This window comes from Phyllobates terribilis, unplaced genomic scaffold (assembly GCF_046119375.1).
Source record: "Phyllobates terribilis strain yellow unplaced genomic scaffold, ASM4611937v1 Scaffold_12__6_contigs__length_324123572, whole genome shotgun sequence".
Taxonomy (NCBI): domain Eukaryota; kingdom Metazoa; phylum Chordata; class Amphibia; order Anura; family Dendrobatidae; genus Phyllobates; species Phyllobates terribilis.
Genome location: NW_027362772.1, coordinates 242,540,092 through 242,566,083, shown reverse-complemented (window position 1 = coordinate 242,566,083; position 25,992 = coordinate 242,540,092). Strand labels below are relative to the sequence as shown.

The 25,992-nt window shown below is 47.2% G+C and overlaps 1 pseudogene; it reads left to right on the top strand.

The window, feature by feature from the left end:
- Positions 1-421: 421 nt before the first annotated feature.
- Positions 422-25,992, top strand: part of LOC141172483 (arylacetamide deacetylase-like 4) — a 74,232-nt pseudogene continuing 48,661 nt past the window's right edge.

Sequence of the window (25,992 nt, the reverse complement as noted above, 5' to 3'; positions counted from 1 at the left end):
ATGTAAATGAAAAAAATATAAATGTAATCGCTCTTTGAAAAAGGGGAGGAAAAACAATGAGAAGGCAAAAATTGTCTGCATCCATAAGGAGAACGCAGCCAATTTAAAATTATATTACAGTCCAAAACCTAACAGTGGGGCTCATGTAAAGTTGTGAATTTTTGTATTAAAAGAAGAAAAAATTGTACTGTACCACTACCACCTTGTTGTCAATTTATTCATAATTTTCTAAACCCACTTTTTTGGCAAGGGAAGGCAGAAAATGTCAGAAGATCCACACAGAGAAGGTCTTTTTGCACTTGAATATTTGGCAACTTCAATGTAAATATCATTATTATTATTATGATTCAGTTGTAAAGCTCCTGTGGGCGGCACTTCTCCTGTAAGAACTTGTAAAACTCTGCTACCCTGTAATTACTACATGGCCATTAGTATTAAAGGAGACCAAGAAGTGAAAGAAAGCCAGAAAGGACAGAAGCCGCAAGAATGCTCGGAGTAATCGTCATTTCTCTTGTCTTGTGCCTTCTGATATTTTTGGGGGTCACCTGGTATGAATCCTCGAAAGCGGAGTACCCACCAGGGATTGCAAATCCTAAATTTCTTCAGACAAGTCATACATTTTTTGTAGGCTCATTCATCCTGGTGAGTGCATAGCCTAAATCTGAAGAATTTTTCCTTTCCTTTGTTTTCCTACTTGTTCTCTCTCCAGTCTCAGAATTCTAGTTATGGGCACTTTTTATTTTTAATTCTTGCTGCAGTTTTACAATGATTTATCCTATAAGCTTTGGCAGATAGAACCTAATTGAAAATGTAAAATCTATAGATATACAATAATATATATATATGTACAGTGCCTTGTGAAAGTATTTGGCCCCCTTGAACTTTTCTACCTTTTGCCACATTTCTTTCTTCAAATATAATATGCTCAATGTGGTACACACAAGGACACAGGACAGAAGGTTGAGTCAACTTTAATCCATGTTAACTGGCTGCAAGTGTGATTTAGTTTGCCAACACCTGTTAGCCACAGGTAAGTTACAGGTGCTGTTAATTACACGAATTAGAGAAACATCACATGATTTTTCAAACAGTGCCAATACTTTTGTCCACCCCCTTTTTTAGGTTTGGTGTGGAATTATATCCAATTTGGCTTTAGGACAATTCTTTTTGTGTTTTTTAATTGAAGGCAAATTAAATGAAGATAATAAGACCAAAGAATTTGTGATTGCAATCATTTTCAGGAAGAAACTGAGTATTATCTGACAGAATTGCAGGGGTGCCAATACTTTTGGCCACCACTGTATATATATGTATATATATATATATATATATATATATATATATATATATATATATATATATACTAGATGGTGGCCCGATTCTAATGCATCGGGTATTCTAGAATATGTATGCGGCCGACTGGGCGCGACTAAGCAGCGAAGCAGTGTTTAAATGGGTTGTGCACTACTTTAAATTAACCTCACAATGTATCCCCCCAGGGCCCCTAATGAATTTTGTCATTACGTCATGTTGTCAATACTGTGTAACGGGTCTGGGAGGCGGAACCTCTGAGCAACTTATACAAGGGGGCAGTCCTTGTAAGGAAGCAGGTGGCGACCAGGGAAGACAGGCAGGCAGTCACAGCAGGTGACCGGGATAGTCTCTGGGTAAACGGGCAGGAGGTCACGGCAAGTGACCGGGACAGTCTCTGGGTAAACGGGCAGGAGGTCACAGCAAGTGACCGGGACAGTCTCTGGGTAAACGGGCAGGAGGTCACAGCAAGTGACCGGGACAGTCTCTGGGTAAACGGGCAGGAGGTCACAGCAAGTGACCGGGACAGTCTCTGGGTAAACGGGCAGGAGGTCACAGCAAGTGACCGGGGCAGTCTCTGGGTAAACGGACAGGTACGACCTGTGACGGCTGAGCCTCCAGGTAGTCTAGCAGGCAGATGGCAGATGAGTGCTCCCAGGTGAGCAGGCAATGGTCTCTGGACTGGCAGGTGGTCACAGCACGTGACGGCGGAGCCTCCAGGTAGGCTAACAGGCAGCATATATAAGAAAGAAGCTGGCCAAATATATACTATGATACAAAACATGGTGCTATGACATATTGTCCGGCACCAGGTTCAAATTGCCTACTCACATCCAATATTAAAAAACCGGAGAAAACAAGAGTAGTATAGCAAAAGGATAGAATCTTTATTTATAATTCATCATCACAGAGGTAAAAGGTAATACAGAAAGTAATAGTAACGAGGCAAGGGGATCAGGAAAAGCAGTGCCAGAAACAAGGCAACTCCTGGCAATAAGACTGCTGGGCAATCCAAGAAGAGAGGGTATAATCCAATATACAAACAAAGGGACACTCTATAAATGTATAACCACAAATGGTAGCAGTACATTAATATAAAGATTCACCCATTATAAGACACCAGTCATTTAAATAGACATAATAGACAATATCATGTGCAAAAATCGCAAAATGTTAAATAGTAACAAAAAGGGGGAAATGCAGAGCCGGAATAAGAGGTACTAACTACCCTGTGCCCATGATATTAAATGAATAAATGTATAAAGAGTACCCAAGAAGTGGATAAAAGCACTCACCCAGTTGCAAAAGACCGGGGTGACAGGAAGCCCGCAGGATGCCAGGGGTGCCACAGAAGGTGCTACAAGTAAAAGCGCGCCTCTTGAAAAAGAAGAGCGAAACGCGCGTCGGGGCGCGCTTTTACTTGTAGCACCTTCTGTGGCTCCCCCTTTTTGTTACTATTTAACATTTTGCGATTTTTGCACATGATATTGTCTATTATGTCTATTTAAATGACTGGTGTCTTATAATGGGTGAATCTTTATATTAATGTACTGCTACCATTTGTGGTTATACATTTATAGAGTGTCCCTTTGTTTGTATATTGGATTATACCCTCTCTTCTTGGATTGCCCAGCAGTCTTATTGCCAGGAGTTGCCTTGTTTCTGGCACTGCTTTTCCTGATCCCCTTGCCTCATTACTATTACTTTCTGTATTACCTTTTACCTCTGTGATGATGAATTATAAATAAAGATTCTATCCTTTTGCTATACTACTCTTGTTTTCTCCGGTTTTTTAAGGCTAACAGGCAGGTAGCAGATGAGCGCTCCCAGGTAAGCAGGCAAGAGTCTCTGGACTGGCAGGTGGTCACAGCACGTGACGGCGGAGCCTCTAGGTAGGCTAACAGGCAGGTAGCAGATGAGCGCTCCCAGGTGAGCGGGCAAGCTGGTCCATAGACAGACTGACAGGCGTCGGAAGGCAGACCGTCGGACCTCAGGCTAGCAAGCAGGAAAGCGGATGACAGGCAGCAAACTGGCAGGAAACTGGCAGGCAACTGGCAGGTAACAGGCAGGTAACAGGCAGGTAACAGGCAGATAACTGGCAACGGGACCTGAGGGCTGAAGCAGAGTAGTGAACAGTGCAACAACATTGCTCGGGCACCTCCATTTTGGAGGAGGTGGCTTATATATTGAGGGATCCTCCGGCCATTGGCCGGGGACTCCTTAGGGCGACGCGCGCGGCCCCTTTAAGAGAGGGTGAGCGCGCGCCCTAAGCACAGTGACCGGGGGAGAGCAGGCGCTGCAGGCAGAGTGGGAGGAAGCCGCCGGGCACGGAGCAGAGAGGTGAGGGGAACAGCGTCCCTGCCTAGCAGGAGGCAGGGACGCCGACGCTACAGTACCCCCCCCTTTAGGCCCCCCCTTTTTTAGGCCAGACAGAAATTTAGCAAGGATGAGAGGGGCATGGATGTTCTCCCGGGGCTCCCATGTTCTCTCCTCAGGACCAAACCCCTTCCAATCCACTAGAAAAAAGGTCTTTCCTCTTACCCTTTTGGTGGCCAGAATGTTCTCTACCTCAAACTCGTCTTCAGCAGAAACCGGAGCAGGAGGCGTACCTGTAGACTTGGAAAAGGAGTTAAGTACCACGGGTTTGAGAAGAGATACATGGAAGGAGTTAGGGATCCGTAAGTTGGCCGGGAGTTTCAATTTATAGGCCACCGGGTTGATCTGTTTGATAACCTCCAGTGGGCCGATGAACCGAGGCCCTAACTTATAGGAAGGAATCTTGAGCCGGACATATTTGGATGAGAGCCAGACTTTATCTCCGGGACGAAATTGTGGGGAATCCAGGCGTTTTTTGTCGGCGTGTCTCTTCATCCGCTCGGATGACTGAAGGAGTGCGGATCGGGTGCTCTCCCAAATGGAGGAAAATTTGCTAACGAGAGATTCCGCGGCCGGGTTGTCCACAGAGGTGGAGACAGGAAAAGGGATCCGAGGATGCTGACCGAAGACTACAAAAAACGGGGATTTAGAAGAAGATTCGCTCTCGTGATTGTTGTAAGAGAACTCGGCCCATGGTAGGAGATCCACCCAGTCTGAATGGTGGGCATTAACGAAGTGCCGGAGGTAACTGGTCAAATTCTGATTGATCCGCTCCACTTGACCATTGGACTGTGGGTGGTAAGCGGAGGAGAAGTCCAGGGTGACTTCGAGCAGTTTACATGTGGCTCTCCAGAAGCGTGAGGTGAAATGAACCCCACGATCCGACACGATGTGGAGAGGCAGACCATGGAGACGGAAGATGTGGCGGATAAAGTCCTTAGCTAGCTCGGGAGCAGACGGGAGGCCTGGCAGGGGAATAAAATGAGCCATTTTGGAAAAGCGGTCAGCGACCACCCAAATGACCGTACAACCGGCAGAGATGGGGAGATCTGTTATGAAGTCCATAGCTATATGTTGCCACGGGGCAGCAGGCACAGGCAGAGGAAGAAGGCGGCCGGCAGGCAGGTGTCTCGGAACTTTGTTGCGGGCGCAGGACACACAGGCAGAAACAAAGTCAATTACATCCTTGTGCAGGGTAGGCCACCAGTAGTGCCGGGTAATAAGCTGGAGGGCGTGCCCAGCTAGCTTAGACGAGTGACCCCAGTGTAGAATCTTCTCCCGATCGGACTCCGTTATGAACGTCTTACCGGGAGGGAGACGATTTAGGCCCACGGGGGCTACCTGCATTACTCTGGCGGGATCGATGATGTGTTTAGGCTCCTCCTCAAGATCAGACACCAGAAAGGATCGGGACAGGGCGTCAGCTTTGATGTTTTTGTCAGCCGGACGAAAATGAAGAATGAAATCAAAGCGGGCAAAAAACAAAGACCACCGGGCTTGGCGCGGGTTAAGTCTCTGGGCGCTCTGGAGATATGCCAAGTTCTTGTGGTCAGTGTAAATTATTACCGGGTGGAGAGCCCCCTCGAGCAGGTAACGCCACTCCTCCAGTGCCATCTTAATGGCCAACAATTCTCGGTCTCCTATAGAATAATTGCGCTCAGAAGAGGAGAAAAGTTTGGAGAAAAAGCCGCAGGTTACCTTTCTTCCGGAAGAAGATTTTTGGGTAAGTACCGCCCCAGCTCCGGAGGAGGATGCGTCAACTTCTAGGAAGAATTGTTTGTTGCCGTCCAGACGATGCAGCACCGAGGCGGAGAGGAAGGCCTGTTTTAAGGAAAGAAATGCCTCCTCTGCTTCGGGCGGCCATTCTCTGGGGTTCGTACCTTTACGGGTGAGAGCAGAGATAGGGGCGGTCCGGGAAGAGAAGTGCGGTATGAACAGGCGGTAATAGTTGGCGAAGCCCAGGAACCGCTGAATAGCCTTCAACCCCTCTGGTCGGGGCCACTTCTGGATGGCAGACAGTTTCTCAGGATCCATTTGTAGACCAGTCTGAGAGATTATGTAGCCCAGAAATGGAAGAGAGGTCTGCTCAAAGATGCACTTCTCATATTTAGCGTAGAGGTGGTTCTGCCTGAGCCTGAGCAGGACCTGACGAACGTCCCTCCGGTGAGTAGGAAGATCCGGAGAGAAGACCAAGATATCGTCCAGGTACACCACCACGCAGGAGTAGAGAAGATCACGGAAGATGTCATTGACCAACTCTTGAAAGACGGCAGGAGCGTTACAGAGACCGAAGGGCATCACAAGGTACTCATAGTGGCCGTCCCGGGTATTGAATGCCGTCTTCCACTCACCTCCCTGACGGATACGGACCAGGTTATATGCCCCATGGAGATCCAGTTTGGTGAAGATTCTAGCCCCCCTCAGACGGTCAAATAATTCAGGAATAAGCGGAAGGGGGTATTTATTCTTCACAGTAATCTGGTTTAGGCCTCTATAGTCTATACATGGACGGAGTGAGCCGTCCTTCTTTTTGACAAAGAAGAAGCCTGCTCCCGCCGGGGAGGTAGATTTCCGGATAAATCCCCGGGCCAGGTTCTCCTCAATATATTCAGACATGGACCGGGTTTCAGCAGCGGACAAAGGGTCGATTCGCCCACGGGGAGGAGTAGAGCCGGGCATCAGGTCGATTGGGCAGTCGTATGGTCTATGAGGAGGTAAAGTCTCTGCCTCTTTTTTATTGAAGACATCCGCATAAGACCAATAGGGAACCGGAAGACCGGGCAGATTGGCTGGGGTAGGAGAAGGACGGACAGGATGAACGGGAACTAGACAAGTCTTATGGCAGTCCTGTCCCCAGCGAAGGACCTCTCCGGTCTGCCAGTCAAGCACGGGTGCATGTTTCTGGAGCCAAGGCAGGCCAAGCAATAGTGCGTGAGAGAGTCCAGGCAGAACATGAAAGGAGATGCTCTCGGAATGCAGCATTCCCACCTGTAGAGTCAGAGATTCGGTGATGAGTTGGATGGGATGTGGTAAGAGGCCCCCATCCACGGCGGCAACAGATATAGGTACGGCCAGAGGTTTGGTGGGAATGTGGTATTTTTCTACCAGGGATTGAGAGATGAGATTTCCCGCAGCTCCAGAGTCAAGTTGAGCCAGTTCAAAATAGCGGTTCTCTCCGCAGAGGATAGAAACAGACAGCATCAGGGATGGAGAGGGTTTACTTTTGTCTAGGGCGACCTCTCTGAGCGATCCTAGACACAGGCGTTTCCGACCTCTCAGGGCAGGAACGGATCCGGTGCTCCTTACTGCCACAGTAGAAACAGCGCCCCTCGGCACGACGTAAGTCTTGACGGGTCTTGACCATCTTGGTCTGGTCGACTTTCATAGGCTCAGGTGAGTGTGCCTGGGGAGTAACAGGGGGAGTGACGGGTCTCTGGAAGGTAGGGACTAGACGTGGAATCCTCCTCTCACGGGTGACCTCCCTAGCGCGCTCCTGGAACCGGATGTCAATCCGGGTGGCAAGTGTAATCAAGTCGTCGAGAGTGGTAGGAATGTCCCGACCGGCGAGTTCATCTTTAATACGGCCGGACAGACCCTCCCAGAAGATGGACACCAGGGCGTCGTTATCCCAGGCCAGTTCCGAAGCAAGGGTACGGAACCGTATGGCATATTGGCCCACGGTGAGACTCCCTTGACGGAGGCGTAGCAGAGATGAGGCGGATGAGGTCTTCCGTCCGGGTTCGTCGAAGACCTTCCGGAAAGCCGTGAGAAAGGCTGGCAGGTCGGACACCAGAGGGTCTCCTCTCTCCCATAGAGGATTTAGCCAAGCCAGTGAGATGGGACATGATGAAGGCTACTTTGGCCCGGTCGGAATTAAACTGGTGGGACTGGTGTTCAAAGTGCAGGGTGCACTGGTTAATGAAGCCCCGAGCTTGAGCGGAGTCGCCTCCGAAGCGAGGAGGTGCAGAAAGCCGGATTCCAGAGCAGGATACTATGGTATTGGTGGGCAGCGGAGCAGCCGGGCTGCGAGTCATGACACTAGCGGTGGTTGCTGGTGGGGCAGTCAAAGTGTCCAGGCGAGTATTGACATTCCGCAGGTGACCCAGGATGGAATCCTGTTGGGACCTCTGTCGGGACAGTTCATGACAAAGGTCCGAGAGCGAAGGAGCTTGGGTGCCACCGGGTTCCATGGCCCGAGCAAACTGTAACGGGTCTGGAAGGCGGAACCTCTGAGCAACTTATACAAGGGGGCGGTCCTTGTAAGGAAGCGGGTGGCGACCAGGGAAGACAGGCAGGCAGTCACAGCAGGTGACCGGGATAGTCTCTGGGTAAACGGGCAGGAGGTCACGGCAAGTGACCGGGACAGTCTCTGGGTAAACGGGCAGGAGGTCACAGCAAGTGACCGGGACAGTCTCTGGGTAAACGGGCAGGAGGTCACAGCAAGTGACCGGGGCAGTCTCTGGGTAAACGGACAGGTACGACCTGTGACGGCTGAGCCTCCAGGTAGGCTAGCAGGCAGATGGCAGATGAGTGCTCCCAGGTGAGCAGGCAAGGGTCTCTGGACTGGCAGGTGGTCACAGCACGTGATGGCGGAGCCTCCAGGTAGGCTAACAGGCAGGTAGCAGATGAGCGCTCCCAGGTAAGCAGGCAAGAGTCTCTGGACTGGCAGGTGGTCACAGCACGTGACGGCGGAGCCTCTAGGTAGGCTAACAGGCAGGTAGCAGATGAGCGCTCCCAGGTGAGCGGGCAAGCTGGTCCATAGACAGACTGACAGGCGTCGGAAGGCAGACCGTCGGACCTCAGGCTAGCAAGCAGGAAAGCGGATGACAGGCAGCAAACTGGCAGGAAACTGGCAGGCAACTGGCAGGTAACAGGAAGGTAACAGGCAGGTAACAGGCAGGTAACAGGCAGATAACTGGCAACGGGACCTGAGAACGCGGAACAGGAGACTCCTTGGCTGCAGCTGCAAATAGTCGTGACATAAGCGGAAGCAAGAGCCAGCTGCAGGCGGGGGTACATGTTGCCTGTGCGCGTTGACCCGAGTATAAGCCGAGACCCATAATTTTTGAACAAAAAAAAGGGACAATTTATTGACTTGAGTATAAGCCTAGGGTGGGAAATGCAGCACATACTGTTAAATTTCCATATGCTGGTATGTATGGCTCCCTCATTCTGTAATTGTGGTTTGTATGGCTCCGTCATTCCCCTAATCCTGGATTGTATGGCCCCCTCATCCTGGTTTTGTATGACCTACTCATTCCCCCATGCCCCCAGCACAGTTAAAAAACTAAACACTAATACCTTGTTTCCTTCTGTCTGCTCTAGCGCTGTCTGTTCTGTTTTCAGCAGCTCCTCGCAGGATGTGAGGCACAGCACTCGCTCTCAGTAGATTCGCTCCTTTCCACGCCGGGACTAAGTGCGTGGAAAGGCACAAATCTGCATTCACTTTAGTAGCACATGCTGCAGATGCCGCTATGAAGATTTAAGAATAATACAATGAATACACAGAATTTTCTGGGTAAAATAATACTTTATTATTAAATATTATTGCTTATAGAACTTAATACAGCTGAACAAAATTATTAAACAGATGATCCAAATATATAAACTATTCCATGAATATCTAACTATATTTTTAAATAAATCATCGGACAAAAGATGTACGACCCTAGAATATATTTCTTAACAATATCAACCCAAAATATTTTTGTACACTACATTTTTGGTGAATACTTTTGGACTATCTCTAAGCAACTTTCCTTGTAAATGGGTGTCCAAAACTTGCACCTTGACATTGGATCTCATTTTAACTCTTGAAAATGCAACATAGAGTTGTCCATAACCAAAAACGGGCTCCGGTAAATATATGCCAACACAGTGTAGAGTTTGACCTTGTGACTTGTTTATTGTCATGGCAAATGCTGGTTTTACTGGAAACTGTCGACGCCGAAGCCTAAATGGAAGACTGGTGTCTGAAGGACATAAATCAATGCGTGGAATGAACACTTCGTCTCCTTTTGCAGATCCAGTGATCACTCTTGATTGAATTATGTGGGAATGGAGTCCAGTAACAATAAGGCAAGTTCCATTACATAGACCATTTCTTGTATTTAGATTCCGCAGCAACATTACGATTGCTCCAACTTTAAGTTGTAGTCTGTGGGATGGCATTCCTGATGGCGTAACACTATTTAAAAATTCAACTGGATAATGCTCTCGTTCATCTTCATTGTCTACATCCACCGAATCATCACTTTTGTACAATTTACACTCTCCAGGCATTCTATCCATCACACAGGAATTTAGCAGAGCTACGTCATTGTTCTTGGGACAGAGAATTGCATAGGAAGAGGCCCTCTCAACATCGTTCTTGGGACAGAGAATTGCATAGGAAGAGGCCTTCTCAACACTGCTTTGGTCGTTCACATCAATTTCAACACGTTGCCCAAAAACATCACTTACGATGCAGTCAGTGCACAACATGTCTTCTGGTATTTCAATAATGTCTTCTCCAAGGTTATATTCATTGCTAAGTTCACCATTACCAAGTTTAAGAAGCCAGTTGCTGTACTCTGGGTCAGAAGATCGTATGTTGTTAATTAGTTGGAGCTTATTAAACTCTTCCAAAGGTCAGACATTTTTAAGGTGGACTCGATAATATTTGTTCTTGTTCCATTTGGTAAAACTGGAAGGCATTGCCTAAAATCTCCGCCAATGACAAAAACTTTACCTCCAAAAGGAATTTCATTTTTTTCAGCAACATTTGTAGTCATAACTTCACGCAGAAGTCTGTCAATTAAGCTCAAAGCATATTTGGGTGCCATGGTGCACTCATCAAGTATCAAAAGATTTGCACTGTTTAACTGTTTTCCTGCAAATGTGTCTTGTTTGATTCTGGAAACAGAGATTTCATTGACTGGAACTGGTATCCCAAAGAGTGAATGCATAGTGCGACCTCCTCGTAAAAGGTTTGCTGCAATACCTGTTGTAGCCGATGGCAATACGACTTTTCCCAACCCTCTAACGTGATGCATTAAAACTTCATAGAGGTATGTTTTACCGCTGCCTCCAGGACCGTCAATAAATAAACATTTTGGCGTTGGATCGGCTTGGTTTTCTACAGCGCTCACAATAGTGTCATATGCAATCCGTTGTTGTTCATTTAAGGAGTTTTTCTTCTCTGTTGCCAACAATAATTCATAAGCTTCGTCATACTCTTGAATTTGTGGAACTTGACTTGCAGGCTGTGGCAAATTAAAGTCTGAAAACGTTTTTCTATGCAGTATTAGGACATTTTGGACATCTTGCATGGCATAAGATTCGCAATTTTGACAATTTCCACTTCTGTTGTGAAGACGTAAGTAGTAATCTTCAATTATATGTTCTTTGAAATTTGTCCAAAGTTGAGCCGGATTTGTAGGCGGTCCAAAGACCCAAATGTAGGCAAACAATTCGCGAAGTTTCATAGGCGTCTTCTAAAGTAAGTGTCCACACAGTATCATCCAATAGAAGTCCTAAAGCCAAAGCTGCAGCTTTAAATGTATCGTGCAATACTCCGTTAACTGTTTTCAAATCGTCGTAACTTCTAGTTCCTTTGACATGCAGTAGTAACAGCCGAAGGCAATATTTTTCTTGATCCTTGACACTAACAGTATACATGCGTCCAATTATTCTGCTAAGTCCTCGTTGTCTGGATTCCAAGTTTTATTCCAAACGTAATGCTCTGGAATCTCTCGATACAAATACTGCCTTGCGTTTTCGTCACGTTGGTTCAGCAAAAACCATTCCATTAATGTTGACGTTGTGCTTAAAGTTTTTGAGACATCTTCAACTTGAGCATTTTCAAAGAAATAAAGCTGCTGTTGATTTGGTAAATGAATAGCTAAACGTAAAATGGCATTGGACTGTGAATGCATTGAAAACGCAAATATCCTCCAAGCAGCTTCTGGAGCACTCACATATCTTGAGTCAACAAAACTTGATGATTCATCGTGATTGACTGTTTTCTGTTGTATTTCAACGTTAGCTTTGTCATGCCCCTTGTAGATGCACTTGAAAAGATATTTTACACTTTTTATTGAAGCGCAGATTTCAACGTTGATGTGACAGTTGTAGCGTTTTAATAAGTACGGGTTGTATGGAACTATCCATGAGTTATTTATAATCTTTTTGTTGTGCACAATGTTATCAATCAGTTGTCGCCGGTAGGATGGGTAGCCATCCAAATCTTTAACAGTGTGCTGTTTCAACTGCTTTGGAAACCCTTTTGTACACTTTCCATTTTGCATGCATGGACTTTTTGGATTTGCTACACCGCATGGGCCATGAACCATATTACAGATTACAATATTATACAATTCAGGATACTGTTCTTGGTTAGGAATTTCAGCCCACACTATGTTGTCAATTTCGTCCTCCGTGCTAAACTTGCAATCCGCGTCTAAGATAATTAGTATATGCGCATGTGGGAGACCTCGTTTCTGAAACTCTATGACTTGTACCATTGCTACGACTGTTCCAAAAAGCCCATTTTTGATGTCTTTAAAAAGGCTGCTGAGTTTTAGTCGAAATACGCATGCAACTAAGTCCGGCCTGTGTTCAACTTGCTGCCAGGGTTGTAGATTTTCGGTAATCTCCGGCCATTTAGGATTACAGGTCATTGTTAAAAAAATGTCAGGTCTTCCATACTTTCTTACTATTGTCATTGCATCTTGATAACGCTGTTGCATGTTACGGGGGCTACGTTCAAACGATGACGGGAGAATTACTGTTTTTCCAATTGGAATTCCTTTTTTAATGGATTGTTTTTGCAAATGTTCTTGAAGAACGCAGTAGTCTTCAACTTTAAGTTGTTTTTGGTTCATTCGTATGAAATTGAGACAATTAGCTTCAATTTTAATGTATGCGTCAACTAAGTACTGTTGTGTCAGTTTCCCACCTTTTAAAATAGGATTGAAGTAATTTCGGACAGACAGAAGAAAACTGTAGTACTGTAGTTGTGTAATTCTTCTTAAAGTTCCTTGCTGGTGTAGGTTTTCATGCCACCCTTGATCACCGCTTGGAAAGAATAGCGGATACAGAAGAGCATCAAGGTTGCTGTGCAAAATGCTAATTCATTGTGTTTTAGGAACGAAAGGGTTGTTTTGCTCTGGCTTAAGATGGACTAATATATCCCTTTGAAAAGGAGGCTCTCCATCATAATTTTGAAAAACAACTGCGATCTCACTTACACGTAGTTTGTTGTAACATCGGGGATCTTGTTTACGTTTTTTTTTAATGGCCATGATAATAGAAGGCATTTCGGTCCCATTTTGTATAGCTCTCTGTTCCTCCTCAGCTTCAACGTCTTTTAACATGCGATATGTGGCAGCAAATGGGCTGATTGTTTGTAAATGTACGGCAATTAGGTTCATCAGTTCTGCATTACACTTTTCATTTTCTTTCAGGTTCATCCTTTGTTCTGTAGCCTCATTTGGATCAAAGATGTATAATTGTGCAAATTTTGGTGGTTGTCCTAGTTCTGGGTGAAGTGTTCCAGTGCGGTGGTAGATGTGGCCATGAATTTTAAAACAATACGGTCCGAATCCAGGGGGCGGTGCAATGTTGGCACCAAATGAAGCAAACAAATGAGAACTGTTGATACTATTGATATTTTCCATAAAATTTCTACTGTGTTCATGCGTTCCTTTCATCAACTGCTCAAACAGATCTGAGTAGTGACGTCTTGGTAGCATAACTTTTCCTTTTTGGCAGCATTGAGTAAACTGATTTTCAGATGGTTTTTCCTCGATGAAATTCAGAGAGTTGCATTTAGAACAAACTACATTCATATTCTCACAGTAGTGTTGAATAATTATAGTTTCATTGTCTGTTACGTAAAGTGCAAGTTGTTGAATGTTTCTGCTGGGTTTGCCTTAGTTAGTAGAGCATTCGTTTTTGATAAATTTGGTGATCGTGTTGTTCTCTGTTTGTCCTGGATTCTGGAGATTCATTCAGCCGACATTGTCTATGGGATTCCGCATCGCGTTCCTGTCTAGCCGCAGTGTGTTGTGATGTTTTCCGTTCCCGACGTTGTCTGTGAGATTCCGCATCCTGGGCTTGTCTGGGGGCAGTGTGTTGTGGTGTCTCCTGTTTCCGACCTTGTCTGTGAGATTCCGCATCCTGGACTTGTCTGGCGGCAGTGTGTTGTGGTGTCTCTTGTTCCCGAAGTTGTCTGTGAGATTCTGCATCCTGGGCTTATCTGGCGGCCGTGTGGTGTGGTGTCTCCTGTTCCCGACGTTTTCTGTGAGATTCCGCATCCTGGGCTTGACTGCCGGCAGTGTGTTGTGGTGTGTCCTGTTTCCGAAGTTTTCTGTGAGCTTCCGCATCCTGGGCTTGTCTGCCGGCAGTGTGTTGTGGTGTCTCCTGTTCCCGAAGTTTTCTGTGAGCTTCCGCATCCTGGGCTTGTCTGGAGGCAGTGTGTCGTGGTGTCTCCTGTTCCCGAAGGTTTCTGTGAGCTTCCGCTTCCTGGGCTTGTCTGCCGGCAGTGTGTTGTGGTGTCTCCTGTTCCCGAAGTTTTCTGTGAGCTTCCGCATCCTGGGCTTGTCTGGCGGCAGTGTGTTGTGGTGTCTCCTGTTCCCAAAGTTTTTTGTGAGCTTCCGCATCCTGGGCTTGTCTGGTGGCAGTGTGTTGTGGTGTCTCCTGTTTCCGAAGTTTTCTGTGAGCTTCCGCATCCTGGGCTTGTCTGGCGTCAGTGTGTTGTGGTATCTCTTGTTGCCGACGTTTTCTGTGAGCTTCCGCATCCTGGGCTTGTCTGCCGGCAGTGTGTTGTGGTGTCTCCTGTTCCCGGCGTTTTTGGTGAGATTCCGCATTCTGGACTTGTCTGGCGGCAGTGTGTTGCGGTGTCTCCCGTTTCCAACGTTGTCTGTGAGCTTCCGCATCCTTGGCTTGTCTGGCGGTAGTGTGTTGTGGTGTCTGTTGCTCTCGACGTTGTTGTTTTCTTGCTGCTTCTGCTGCTTTTCTGTCATCCTCAGTGGCGTATTTTCGCTTACGACCCATTATAAACCAGGAAGCGTAAAGAAGTATCTGTTCAGCGCGCTGTCACTGGCAGAACGAGTTCAGTAAACGTGACAGAAGTCCCTCACACAGTGTGACTGACAAAACATGCTCAGTACGTTATGGGCAGTTGGTGAGTCACATGACCACATGGGCGGAGTCAGCCCTGCTATCTCCCGAAGGTGGCGTACTTATTTGAAATCCTACGCCAATTGGCCGGAGAGCGTGTTTAAATTTGGCTCCAAAATCGCTGATTGCTCGTGGGCGGCGGCCGCGACCAATCAACAGAGCGGTGTTTAAATTTGGCGCCGATATCGCTGATTGGTCGCGGCCGGCGGCTGCGACCAATCAGTGAACCATGTTAGTGAGGACGGGGAGTGGCGTTGCTTGTGCGGGTACTTCTGGTGTGATCAGCCGGGAGATGAACGGCTAGCTCTGGTCATCTCCCGGCTGCATCGGCGCTGACGTCCATGCGGCTACCGCCGCTGATCTCCCGACGGCAAGTGTGAAGAGAGGACCGGGGAGCGAAGCCGCTAGTTGGGGTACTTCTGCTGTGAGCAGCCGGGAGATGAGCGGCTAGCACCGCTCATCGCCCGGCTGCATCGCTGCTGATCTCCCGACGGTGGCCTGAGTGTTTAAAATCCGGCGCCAATTGGCGGGCGTGCTGCGGCAGTCACTGATTGATCGTGGCGATCAATCAGCGAGCCGTGTTAGTGAGGACCGGACAGCGTGTTTAAATTTGTCGCCAAAATCGCTGATTGGTCGTGGGCAGCGGCCGCGACCAATCAGCACAGCGGTGTTTAAATTTGGCACCAAGATTGCTGATTGGTGGCGGCCGCTGTTTAAATTTGGCGCCAATATCGCTGACTGGTCGCGGACGGCGGCTGCGACCAATCAGCGAGCCGTGTTAGTGAGGACCAGACAGCGTGTTTAAATTTGTTGCCAAAATCGCTGATTGGTCGCGGGCAGCGGTCGCGACCAATCAGCACAGCGGTGTTTCAATTTGGCACCAAGATGGCTGATTGGTCGCGGCCGCTGTTTAAATTTGGCGCCAATATCGCTGATTGGTCGCGGACGGCGCTGCCTGTGCGGGTACTTCAGCTGTGAGCAGCCGGGATATGAACGGCTAGCGCCGGTCATTTCCCGGCTGCATCGACGCTGACCTCCATGCGGCTAGCACCGCTCATCTCCCGGCTGCATCGCTGATGATCTCCCGACGGTGGCCTGCGTGTTTAAAATCCGGTGCCAATTCGCGGCCGTGCTGCGGCTGTCGCTGATTGGTCTCGGTCGGCTGGGCGCGACCAATCAGAGAAGCGGGGTTTTAAATTTCGTGGCAATTTCGCTGATTAGTCGCGGCCGCGACCAATCAGCAGAGTGATGTTTAAATTTGGCGCTACTATCGCTGATTTGTCGCGGCCACGACCAATCAGCAGAGCAGTGTTTAAAATTTTACGCCAATATCGCTGATTGGTCTGGCAGTGGCTGCGACCAATCAGCACAGCGGTGTTTAAATTTGGCGCCAAGATCACTGAATGGTCACGGCCGCCGGCCGCGACCAATCAGCGAATCGTATTAGTGAGCAGCGGGGAGCGGAGCTGCCTGTACAGCAACTTCCGCTGCGAGAAGCTGGGAGATGAGCGGCTGCTCGCAACAGAAGTATCCCGACCGGCAGCGCCGCTCCCCAATCCTCCCTTCACACTTGCCGTCGGGAGATCAGCGGCCCTAGCCGCTGATCTCCCGACGGTAGCCGCATGGAGGTCAGCGGCGCCGCTGGTCGGGGTCCTTTTGCTTCAAGCAGCCGGGAGATGAGCGTCTCGCGCCGCACATCTCCCGGCTGCATCGCCGCTGACCTCCGTCCTCCAGATGAGCCGCTAACGGCCGCCATCTTTTTCTGAAATCCCGCGTCGCTGATTGGCCGCGGCCGGACCAATCAGCGACGCGAGATTTCCTGGACAGTCGGACAGACAGACAGACAGACGGGATAAGACAATTATATACACTGTGTTCCAAATTATTATGCAAGTAATATTTTCTCAGATTTTCCCAAATTACCTATATGAATTGCAGTCATTGTAATTTTCCAGTCAAATAACTATTAGAGTACAATTGAAAGATTTTTGTACAAACTGCCTATGATAACAGTATATTTTAAAAAAAATAAAATACTCAAACTGCACTCAAAATGCATGTTCCAAATTATTATGCACAGCAGAGTTTTCAACCTTTTCATTTTAATAAAGAACAAAAAAATGGTAATTTTTGCAATTATAAGCATTAGCAGGTTATTACAAACTGAAATCAAACAGTTTTCACCTCAAAACTTGATTTTAGATGATGTTACATTTGCACATAGGACCCCTTGTTCGAAAGGAGCTTCTGAACTCTCTCGTCCATTGAATTTGTCAGGTTTTGGATGGTTTCTGCTTCAATTGTTTTGCATGAGGACAGAATACCCTCCCAGAGCTGTTGCTTAGATGTGAACTGCCTCCCGCCATCATAGACACTCCTTTTGATGATGCTCCAGAGGTTCTCAATGGGGTTAGGGTCAGGGGAGCATGGGGGCCACACCATAAGTTTGTCCCCTTTTATGCCCATAGCAGGCAGAGATGCAGATGTGTTATGTGCAGCATGAGACGGGGCATTATCATGCATGAAAATGATCTTGCTGCGGAATGCATGGTTCTTCTTCTTGAACCATGGCAGGAAGTGCTGTTTGAGAAATTTAACATACATTATGGAGTTCATCTTTACCCCTTCAGGGATCCTAAAGGGGCCGACAATCTCTCTCCCCATGATTCCAGCCCAAAACATTACTCCACCTCCTCCTTGTTGGCGCCGTAGCCGTGTTTGCATGGGGTGTCCATCAACCAGCCATCCTCCACTCCATCCATCTGGACCATCGAGCGTTGCACGGCACTCATCGGTGAACAAAACAGTTTGATGGTCCAGATGGATGGAGTGGGCATAAAAGGGGACAAACTTATGGAGTGGCCCCCATGCCCCCCTGACCTCAACCCCATTGAGAACCTCTGGAGCATCATCAAAAGGAGTGTCTATGATGGCGGGAGGTAGTTCATATCTAAGCAACAGCTCTGGGAGGGTATTTTGTCCTCATGCAAAACAATTGAAGCAGAAACCATCCAAAACCTGACAAATTCAATGGATGAGAGAGTTCAGAAGCTCCTTTCGAACAAGGGGTCCTATGGGCAAATGTAACATCACCTAGAATCAAGTTTTGAGGTGAAAACTGTTTGATTTCAGTTTCTAATAACCTGCTAATGCTTATAATTAGTGTTGAGCCACCCCCGTAGTGTTCGAGTTCGGTTCAGTTCGTCGAACACCCGTATGTTCGCCGAACTGTTCGTCGAACTGTTCGTCGAACACCGTCGAACACCGTTAAAATCAATGGCAGGCAAGCAAAAACACATAGAAACACATAGAAAACACCTTCAAAGGTGTCCAAAAGCTGACAAACTGCTCAGAAGACACAACTAACACATGGAAAAGTGACAAGTACATATAGTCATGCGAAAAGAAAGGAGGGGGAGACACAGATATAGGCATGTCATGTCCTTCTAAAACCAAAAAAGTGCGAAGCCGACACGGCCAGTCCGTTCCTGCCCGTGCGACCGCCGTGTCGACGGGTTTGTGCCAGAGCCACGGTGGACCCTGACGGCCAGCCCCCCTCTCCCAATACTGGTGCCTGTCTGCTGGTGGGTCGAGCGAGCCCCCCTGCGGTGGAGGCAGGTCTAATCTTTTTAATTTAAATTGTCTCTCTAATTTGAATGAGTACACTTTAAATCCTCTTACAAGGGTCTATTGAAGGGCAAGTCTCATGCCAGCAGCCGCGGTAATTCCAGCTCCAGTAGAGTCCACTAAAGCTGCTGCAGTTAAAAAGCTTTTATAAGGATCGAGCTTGGCGGTCCACCGCAAGGCGTCCTACCGCCAGTCCCAGCCCCTGTGCCTTGGGGTACCTCCCCGATGCTCTTCACTGAGTGTCCCGGGGGCCCGAACGATTTCCTTTGAAAAAATTAAGTGTCCAAACTACAGGTGGTGTAGCTTGCTTAACAGCTGGGATAATCCACTGACTAGCAGACACTGCTACTAGGCACAAAGTATTTCCTGGGCTAGATGCAGTTAAAAATTTGTAATTGGATACTCTCGTTGGATGCTGAGAAAGCATTCCATAGAGTCTCCTGGCACGCCATATATTATTCTCTTAAAAAGCTAGGGGTAGGGGTCTAGGGGACCCTTTTATAGGCAAAATCACGGCCCTGTATCGCAATACGTCACGTAGGCTGAAGATAAATGGAACATTTTCATCATCTTTCATAATCACCAATGGGACAAGGCAGGGATGTCCTCTGTCCCCTCTCTTATACATCCTAGTGACAGAGCACCTGCTCTCATCAATTCGCCTTAACCCCAATATTAGGTGGATTGAGGGGGGAGGCACCGAGTACAAGTGCTATGCATTTGCTGATGATGTCCTAGTATATATCACTCAATCACATATATCCATCCCTGCTGTTATGGCTGAAATAGATCACTTTGTTACATGGTCAAATTTTAAAATCAATGCAGCGAAGTCTGAGGCCCTCGATGTCTCCCTCCCCAAATCCATACAGGATTCCATCCAGTCCAACTTTCCCTTTGCCTGGCCCTCACAGGGTATCAAATACTTAGGAATTCGTATTCATAGAGACCTCTCCCGTCTATGTTATCTTAATTTTGGGCCCTTTATTGAACAACTCCATACAGACCACGGTTGGCATGTAAGAACTGTAAGATTCACTACGTGAACCACTGGTGTTTTGTGGAAAAGCACATGTACACTGTGTTCCAAATTATTATGCAAAAAGTGTTTAGGAGTGATAAGGTAAGATTTTTTTTGTTTGTATGTTAAACTCATTGATGGTGATGTGTGTCAGGGCTCTTTATATCACTGTAAGCAATTGCAGACACCTGTGCTAATAAGTTTGGCAGGTGTGTCCAATGAAAGGCAAGACTACTTAAGAAGGCTGTCCCACATTATTAAGCAGCCTACATTTTCTGCCAAAATGGGAAAGAAAAAGGATGTGTCGGCTGCTGAGAAGCAACAAATTGTGGAGTGTTTAGGTCAAGGCATGACTACAATCAACATTGCCAACACACTTCATCCTGATCATCGCACAATCAAGAAGTATGTAGCTGATTCACAGTACACACGTGTGCGTGCTGATAAGGGAAAATTGAGGACTCTTTCCTACAGGCAATTACATCAGATTAAAAGAGCAGCGGCAAAAAAGCCTTGTCATAGCAGCAGACAAGTTTTTGAAGCTGCTGGTGCCTCCAACGTCCCCCGAACAACAAATGCAGGGTCCTTCATAGGTTTGCAGCTGTGCGCAAGCCATCCTGTCGACCTCCTCTATCCACTGTACACAAGCAGAAACGGCTCCAGTGGGCCAAACAATACATGAAGACTGACTTCAAAACTGTTTTGTTCACCGATGAGTGCCGTGCAACGCTCGATGGTCCAGATGGATGGAGTGGAGGATGGCTGGTTGATGGACACCCCATGCAAACACGGCTACGGCGCCAACAAGGGGGAGGCGGAGTAATGTTTTGGGCTGGAATCATGGGGAGAGAGATTGTCGGCCCCTTTAGGATCCCTAAAGGGGTAAAGATGAACTCCATAATGTATGTGGAGTTTCTCAAACAGCACTTCCTGCCATGGTTCCAGAAGAAGAACCGTGTATTCCGCAGCAAGATCATTTTCATGCATGATAATGCACCGTCTCATGCTGCACATAACACTGCATCTCTGGCTGATATGGGCATAAAAGGGGACAAACTTATGGTGTGACCCCCATGCTCCCCTGACCTCAACCCCATTGAGAACCTCTGGAGCATCATCAAAAGGAGTGTCTATGATGGCAGGAGGCAGTTCACATCTAAGCAACAGCTCTGGGAGGGTATTCTGTCCTCATGCAAAACAATTGAAGCAGAAAACATCCAAAACCTGACAAATTCAATGGACGAGAGAGTTCAGAAGCTCCTTTCGAACAAGGGGTCCTATGTGCAAATGTAACATCACCTAGAATAAAGTTTTGAGTTGAAAACTGTTTGATTTCATTTTCTAATAACCTGCTAATGCTCATAATTTCAAAAATGACCATTTTTTGTTCTTTATTAAAATGAAAAGGTTGATCGAAGAGTGTGGGGGATCTAAAAGTGTGGCAACCCAGGAGTCAGGATTATTTTGAATTCTGACAATCTGAGGGTCATGTTGCAGGTAGTGCAGCAAGAAGGCACTCATGTGTCTTGCGCATCTAGGAGCCCAAAAATTATTTTCCGGGCTAGATGCAGCTAAAAATTATTATTAATTTTAAAGCTGGTGGAGCTTAGTATAGATGGCCTAATAGAATCAGTACTGCAAACTGCTACAAGGCCCAAATTATTTTCCAGCCAAGATACAGATAAACATGATTAGTAATTTTAAATCTGGTGGAGTTTAGTATAGATGGCCTAATAGAATCATTACTGCACACTGCTACAAGGCCCAAATTATTTTCCAGCCAAGATACAGATAAACATGATTAGTAATTTGAAAGCTTAAAATGGTTGGTGAGGTGATTTTAACCAATCATCAAGCTTTTACTCTCCCCAGGATGACACAGGGGTAGAAAAGTCGTTTCGGATCCATGATTTGTTCATCTTTATGAACATGAGTCTGTCTACATTATCAGTGGAGAGCCGCGTGCGCTTATCTGTCAGCAGACCACCAGCAGCGCTGAACACACGTTCAGACAGAACGCTGGCTGCGGGGCATGACAAGATCTCCAAGGCGTAAGTGGCGAGCTCCGGCCATTTATCCAGATTGGAAGCCCAAAAAGAGCAAGGGTCCAGTGACACAGTCATGGCTTCAATGTTTACTTGGAGATACTCCTGTACCATCGTCTCTAGGCGTTGACTATGTGCCAGACTTCTTGTCTCCTGTGGCCTTGCAAAGGATGGGCTAAAAAAGTGGTGAAATGATTCCGCAAAATTGATGTTACCAGCAGATACTGTGTTTCTGTTACGTTTTGAGTGCTGAACACTCGACGGTCCCACGGTTGGCAAGTTGGAACTGTGAGATTCACTACGTGCACCACTAGTGTTTTGTGGAAAAGCACATGTAAGATTCTGCAACAGTCTCTGCTGATACTCCTGCATGCGTGCATCTCTTTCTATGGCAGGAATAATTTCTGCAAATTTCCTTTTCTACCAGGGATCTAACAGTGTGGCAACCCAGTAGTCAGGATTATTTCAAATTCTCACAATTCGAGGGTCATGTTGCAGGTAGTGCAGCAAGAAGGCACTCATGTGTCTTGCGCATCCAGGAGCACCAAGTCCCTTTTGTGTTGGTGGCGAGGTAACAATCATGCTTCCTTCCTCTGCCCTCTCCCCCCAACCTCGCACAACAGAAATGTGATCAAGGTCTCCCTCATCTGATGAGTCTTCCATCAGTTCGTCCTCCACTTCTTCCTGGGCTCCTGCACCTTCCTCACTAGTTTGGCTGCTACCATGCGCCCTGGTAAAACCATCTCCCCCACCCTCACATGCCTGCCACCTTGGTGCTGGCAACCGTCTGGACCTTGCAGATGTTAGCCCTTCCGCATACAACTCCTCCTCCTCTACTTCCTCCACCTCCTCTTGTGCCACCACCTGACTCCGAATTCTGTTTAGCATGTGCTCCAGCATGTAAGTCACCGGAATAGTCATGCTGATAATGGCATCGTCAGCACTAAACATCTTCGTTGCCATTTCAAAACTGTGCAGAAGGGTGCATAGGTCCCTGATCTAAGACCACTCCTCCAGAGTGATTTGCCCCACCTCTGGATCTCGTTGGCCCAGGCTATACGTCAGAACGTATTGCACCAGGGCTTGTCGGTGCTGCCACAGTCGCTGCAACATGTGCAGAGTTAAATTCCACCGGGTAGGCACATCGCATTTTAGCCAGTGTAGTGGCAGGCCCAACGACTTCTGTAGAGATGTAAGTCGCTGAGCTGCGGGATGCGAACGGCGGAAGTGAGCACACAGCGACCGTGCCCTCTGCAGAAGGCCATCTAGTCCGGGATAGTGGGCTAAAAATTGCTGGACAACCAGGTTCAACACGTGAGCCATACAAGGCACGTGTGTGACATTGCCCCGGCGAAGGGCCGCACCCAGGTTTGCAGCATTGTCGCACATGGCCTTCCCTGGTTTCAGGTCCATTGGAGACAACCATTCATGAAACTGGTTCTCCAGAGCTGATCACAACTCCTCAGCTGTGTGACTCACATTTCCCAGACATTTCAAAGTAAAAACCGCCTGATGACGTTGAGCGCTGCTGCCAGCATAGTAAGGAGGTGTGCAGGATCCCTTCTGCGCAGTTAGAAAGCTTGTGGCATGACCAGACAGGCTTTGGGTGCAGGTGGAGGACCGAGAGGAGGTTGAGGAGGCAGAAGCAGTGGAGGAACTTCGAGATAAAGAGGATTGACGCACAACTCGTGGGGACGGCAAGACTTGGACAGCAGCAACTTGTCCTGCTGTCACCATAGTTACCCAGTGCCCAGTCAGCGACATGTAACACCCCTGTCCATGCCTATTCGTCCAAGTGTCTGTGGTGAAATGCACCCTGTCACACACACAGTTTCTCAAAGAAGCGGTGATGTTGTGTGCGACATGCTGGTGGAGCGCAGGCACACCTTTCTTTGAGAAGTAGTGCCGACTGGGCATCTGGTACTGGGGCACTGCGACAGACATAAGGTCTCAAAAATCCTGCGGAAAGGCAGCATTTCTGTAGCCAAGAGCTTGCAGATGGTGAAATTCAACCTCTTAGCTTTCTCATGGCTAGGAGGAAATGGTCTTTTACTTGTCCACATTTGAGGGACCGAGGGCTGGCTGTTGTGCTTAGACGGGGTTGAGAAGGGTGTCCCCAGCAAACTGATGGTCTGTGAAGAAGATGCAAGCGGACATGTTAGTTTGCCTTGATCCAAAGGTGGTGCTATCGATGTCGGACAGCGCTGAACACCAGCTGGTGTTTCCACCTCCAAAGAAAATGATGACCTGCCAATCATGCTGGCTGTTGCGGGTAAAGAGGTGGCAGGTCTGTGTCCCAAAACAGGTGTGACTGCTGTCCCCCCAGTCACAGAGGATGAAGAGGCCGCGGATGCACAAGATGTGGCAGACGGTGGTTGGCCCGGCTGGCTAGTCCGCATTGTAGCACAGTGAGCTTCCCACTGCAACTTATGCTTCATATCCATGTGCAGGTTCATGCATGAAGTACTCAAACTATGTATTTTTTGGCCTCTACTTAGCTTTTGCTGACAAATGTTACAGATAACACGAGTTGGGTCATCTTTATCGATCTGAAAAAATGCCCAGGCTATGCAAGGCTGAGCCACTACGACTTGGGGTCAGAGGCAGAGTTGTGTTTGAGGATGCAGTTGTTGACGTGCTTCCAGTACTACATCTCTGTCCAGGAAGGCCCAACCTGACTTCGACGTCACTAGCATCCTCCTCCATCTCCTCTGCTGACCTCATCGACTGGCTGACTGTGGGTTGACAGTAAGTGGGATCTCCAACCTCGTCAGCATCACCCTGTGTGTTATCACACCCATCGTCCTCAGAGCCAACCTCTTCCTGCCCTGACAAAAAACTAAAGTTGTCGCTCCAATCAGGCATTTGAGTCTCATCATCGTCTTCCTCATTGTCTCCACCAACAGGAGTTACAGTTTGGGAATGAGGGTCTACATTATGGTCAGAACCTTCTGCGTCTGGTCCTGGATCCGACTCATAAAGATTCTGGGCATCAGTGCAGATCATTTCCTCATCTGGATTCACAGAAGCTCTGGAGCCGGCCTCTGATTCCCAGGCTATAGTATGAGTAAACAGCTCTGCAGACTCAACCATCTGTTCTACCTCATACTCAGACGGGCAGCTGGAGACTTGGGAGCTGTGAGGAAGCAAGTGCGATTGGGGTGACACCTCTGAGGACTGGAGTATTTGTGATGTTGAAGTTGAGGTGGAGGAGAGCCCACTTAAAGGAGCACTTGATATCCGTTGAAGCACCTGCTGTTTTTGTGCCTCATCTGGAATTTGTAGCGATTGGCGTGGCCGTAAGAAAGGGATCTAATCACATTGTCCGCTAAAAGAAGTAGACATCTTAGTTTGGCTGGAAGATGGTCTTTCTTCTGCAGATGTTACTGTTACTTTAACACCTACCCCACGGACACAACCTTTTTTTCTCTTCCCAACATGCCTATTCCCCTTTCCACCAGCAGCAGGCCTTTTTCCACTCATTTTGGTGGTTAACTAGTTCATAACTCTGGAGTTGTTTGCACAAAAAACAGTGGATGGGAAGCAAGCAGAGCTGAGTGGCCAAACTGTGGTATTAGCCCAAAAGTATTGGCTGGGTTAGATGCAGATAAAAATTATTTTGAATTTGCAACCTGGTGGAGGTTAGTATAGATGGACTAATAGAACAAGTCCCACACACTGCTACAAGCCAAAATATTTTTTCAGAGCTAGATGCAGAAAAAAATTATATTGAATTTTCAACCTGGTGGAGGTTAGTATAGATGGACTAATAGAACAAGTCCCACACAATGCTACAAGCCGAAATATTTTTTCAGAGCTAGATGCAGAAAAAAATTATATTGAATTTGCAACCTGGTGGAGGTTAGTATAGATGGACTAATAGAACAAGTCCCACACACTGCTACAATCCCAAATATTTTTTCAGAGCTAGATGCAGAAAAAAATTATAATGAATTTGCAACCTGGTGGAGGTTAGTATAGATGGACTAATAGAACAAGTTCCACACACTGCTACAAGCCCAAATATTTTTTCAGAGCTAGATGCAGAAAAAAATTATATTGAATTTGCAACCTGGTGGAGGTTAGTATAGATGGACTAATAGAACAAGTCCCACACACTGCTACAAGCCGAAATATTTTTTCAGAGCTAGATGCAGAAAAAAATTATATTGAATTTGCAACCTGGTGGAGGTTAGTATAGATGGACTAATAGAACAAGTCCCACACACTGCTACAATCCCAAATATTTTTTCAGAGCTAGATGCAGAAAAAAATTATAATGAATTTGCAACCTGGTGGAGGTTAGTATACATGGACTAATAGAACAAGTTCCACACACTGCTACAAGCCCAAATATTTTTTCAGAGCTAGATGCAGAAAAAAATTATATTGAATTTGCAACCTGGTGGAGGTTAGTATAGATGGACTAATAGAACAAGTCCCACACAC